At 41.0% G+C, this 4112-nt stretch overlaps 1 protein-coding gene across 2 annotated transcripts in view; it reads right to left on the bottom strand.

The window, feature by feature from the left end:
* The window catches only part of LOC132846402 (SRC kinase signaling inhibitor 1-like), a 46706-nt gene extending 43294 nt beyond the window's left edge, over positions 1-3412 (bottom strand). For both annotated transcript variants that reach the window (XM_060871112.1, XM_060871113.1), the window contains exon 1: positions 3172-3412. The gene's annotated coding sequence lies outside the window, so the exon portion shown is untranslated. The remainder of the gene's footprint in view (positions 1-3171) is intronic.
* Between the last annotated feature and the right edge of the window lie 700 nt (positions 3413-4112).

The raw sequence follows: 4112 nt of genomic DNA, 5'->3' as shown, positions 1-4112 counted from the left end.
TCCAGTCTAGAGGTCACGAAAGCATGAACTACCTTCTCAGCATCAGAGACAGACAGGATGTTTCTCAGCTTGGCAATATTTCTAAGGTGGAAGAAGGCTGTGTTTGTAATATGGGTGATATGATTTTAAAGACATGTTACTGTCTAATAAACACCCAGATCTTTCACTGTTGAGCTGGTAGTTACAGTACATCCCTCTAAATGGAAGTTGAAGTGTGAGAGCTTCTGTGTACTGGTTTTTGGACCGATAAGTAGTATTTCTGTCTTATCAGAGTTTAACAGTAGAAAATTACAGATCATCCAATTGTTTATCTCTTTAATGCACTCAGTTAATCTAGACAACTTAGATATTTCATCTGGTTTTGATAAGATGTATAACTGGGAAAATAATCCCATGCCTTTTAATGATGTTTCCTAAGGGAAACATGTATATTGAGAAAAGCAGAGGTCCTAAAACCGATCCTTGGGGGACCTCAATAACTAATAAACATGAGGATTCTCCATTTACATCTACAAAATGGTATCGATCAGACAGGTAGGATCTAAACCAACTTAAAGCCTGTCCCTTAATCCCTTAAGGTCAAGTAGCACTAATAGTGACATGTAGTCTTGGTCCAAAGCTAAGAACAAGTCATTTCTAACTTTAACATGTGCAGTTTCTGTGCTATGATGGGATCTGAAACCTGACTGAGATTATCTATAGATATGTTCTCTTGTAAGAAGGAGCACAGTTGAACAGACACAACCTTTTCTAGTATTTTAGACATAAATAAAAGGTGTAAAATAGGTCTGTAATTCTGTAATTTAGTTAAAATGTGATCTAACACACATGTTGTTGATGTAGCTGTAGTAATAAGCTTATCTAACTCTTCCTGTCCTATATTTGTAAAGCACTGTAGTTGTGAATGTAGAGCTTTAGGTGAGACTGGGACATGAGATGCTCTCAGGGGTTGAATGTCAACAATTTGTTTTTCATACTTTCAATTTTATCAGTGAAAAATCTCATAAAGTCCTCTAAAGCTTTCTGCTTCTTATCTTTATTATCTTCCAGTTTATCTCTAATCCATTCACTTCCCGTCGGCAACCATACAGTTGCGTCTTGTTTGTCTGCGACCCGATCGTCTTCCCTGTCCTTCATCTCTCCTTGGCATATTGTTTCTTTCATAGTTTTGCTCCAGGTGGACGGGCAGGACTGACGGTCTACAGGTTGACCGGACTGCCTTTGCTGTTTGTCTCTCTGTGTCCTGTCGCTTCAGTGAAGTTTTCTGTAAGGAGTCTCCAGTATCGCTCGGTACTTTTTCTGACCTCGTCAAGCACAGAGGGGAGATTTCACTTTGACATCAACATAAGGTTTAATTAAACACTGATTTTAAATACATTAAATGTACAATACAAATTGTATAAATGAGTGAGAAGTGAAGCTGGGGCTGATTTCTTTCTAGTCCAGACTACCTAGCATTGACAGTCGCATTAACAACATTTGATCTCCGTTTGATCTCCAAATATTTTTCACATCAACGACGCGTTTTTACAATTTCAAATAAAAAAATGACAGCCTTAAAGAACGAGGCAGAAAGAACATATTTCTGGTGGCCGTAGAATCCTTTGAGTAACCTCGTACTAGTAACAGTCTGTCGGGTTTTAGACACGCCTTTGCTCAGTTGTTTCCAGTGCATAAACATCTCAATATGCAAATCAATACAATGTACATCTCAAAAACCGTGAAACACGCACCAAAAATATCAGCTGTGGAAAGTAGAGTCAAGGGTTTTTTTGCATTGAGGAAAAGGTCAACGTGTATTTTGAAACACAATTTGGTCACGTTGTCATTAACTGTCCTGATTTTTTTTGCACTTCCTCCCATTACATGGGGTACCATGATTCCCATGCCAACGGGACTCCAGGATACTGCGATTAGACGTACAGTGACTTGAAGTGTCGACCGTTAACCGTTCATTTTAAATAATAGCTGGCGACTTTTTGTGACAAAGTGAATCCGTGGCTAACTTGATCCGTGGCAAACAACACACACCACTTCTCCTTTATCTTGCTTGATATGATGCATACTGTATATAGACTGCTACATTTTATACACACGGAAACTGATCTAGAATACTATCTGTGGCACCCGCTGATAAACGTTATTACCATGGCAACCAGTAGTAGGAACGCCTTGTGTTGACTTCACAAAACAGTGACTGGCAATTAGCGGTAATATAATAAAAGCTTTAGCTTGGCGTAGCTTTCATGTTTGTTGCAGTTCCCATGTTTAACTATTAGAAAAATGGACTAAACGGAGCAGTGAACGTAATCTGCAACATCATCTTAGGTCATTGGTCGCTTGAAAGAGGTCATAAGTTTTCACCAAGATTTGGAACTTTACAAAGGTTTTATATGCTGATCGAAATACAGAGTGAGGATCTTCTCCACCTGACCCCATGGACGAGCCACCAGGGATTTTACTTCAACTGATGAGACAGAGACCTGAAATAGGAAATAAAGGCTTCAAGTAAAACGTCATCCCATCCCATCCCTTTCCATCTGTTTCTGTCGGTCAGGATTTTCTCAATTCACTCTAACAGAAGGTCATTAGAACCTGCAACCTTCTTGTTCCACACATTCTCAGCTTGCTGGTGAGGACACGGTAAGTGAGACACGATGTATTTTCTTCCACACTCTACTCTCTTTTTCTCTGCCAGTATCTCTCCATCTCCACTTTGATGTTTGCCCGCAGAGCAATTTCTGCCAGTGCGCTCTCTTTCTCTCTCTCTCTCTTTCTCTCACTCACTCACTCTTTCTGCAGACACACACACATTCTCTCTCTCTCTCTCTCTCTCTCTCTCTCTCATTTACATCCATCCATTGCTGATAGTCAGGGTACATTAGAGTGCATTAAAACCCATAGCTGTACACCAGCATAATAATATAGCAAAGCTGAAGTGCATCTTTCTCTCTCTCTTTTTATATATATATATTTATATATAAATATAATTGGTTATCCATTTCTCCAAGAGAGCGCGAGCGTAAAACCCCAGAGCGAAGCATTTCCATGACTGATTGCGTTGCTCTCAGACCAGTTTGGCACTTTTCCACATTCTGGTGTGGTACAATGCAAATCTGATCCTGCATCACCATGAAATTGCACTCCAGCAGTCCTGCACCGCTTACATACCTGCTCGAGCTGCGGTTTCCTCTCCTCCAACTGATCCCTCCGTTCTCACACAGCCTTGTCTCTTTTCATGCTTTGCCTTCTAGTCTCCATCCTCCTCTATTTTCCCCCACTTGTCTTCCATCTGTCACTCAGATCTGTCGGTTCTAGGAAACCAAGGAGCACCGGTTTGCCTGCTGGTCAACGTGGTGCTCGTGTGTGTGTGTGTGTGTGTGTGTCAAAGCTTCAAGCCCATTCTACTGGAAGGGGGGTGCTTCAAGTCTGCATGGCACAGCCGGACCTCATCCGATATTCCTGCAGAAGACACGTCCACTTCCCCCTCCTCGAGCACTGATAGTGGAAAATCCCATTTCAGTCCACACACAGCCCGAGGAAGACGGAGCAAGGAACGTACCATTCACGGGGTAAAACAAAAAGAAAGGGGGTGGGGAGGAGGGAGGTAGGATGTGGGTACATGATGGGAAAATTGCAGCAGATGAACAGGACTGGCAGGAGACATTTGCTCTAAGGAGCTTGCATCAACAGAGCAAGCATATGACCGATTGGACAGATTTAAGGTTTCAATGGACTGCATTTAATAATTTAGTTCCTCACAATAAAAAAGATACTAAAAATACCCCAGTGGTTTGTACAATGCAATGAGAAATACTGTTTTTTTTTTTTTTTTGTTGTCATTTGTTGCAGTTTTGAAAAGCATTAATTTCTGTGTATAGAAACAAGCGCCTGAAACGGAAGCCAAATGACGCAATTAAAAAGCGATTAAAAAGCAATTAGCTCATATGCGCAGGCTATAAATCCGATCCCTAATGCCTGCTGCATTCTATGATCAGAACTGAGGTGAATTTGAAAATTGAAGTTTGTGTGTGTATTTGTGTGTTTGTGTGGGTGTGTTTGTGTTTGTGTTTACCTTCATTTTGACTCTGCACCTGATCACAGATTCTGGA

The sequence above is a fragment of the Tachysurus vachellii genome, chromosome 5 (assembly GCF_030014155.1).
Source record: "Tachysurus vachellii isolate PV-2020 chromosome 5, HZAU_Pvac_v1, whole genome shotgun sequence".
NCBI classification, from domain to species: Eukaryota; Metazoa; Chordata; class Actinopteri; order Siluriformes; family Bagridae; genus Tachysurus; species Tachysurus vachellii.
This window is presented reverse-complemented; position numbering and strand designations above follow the sequence as displayed.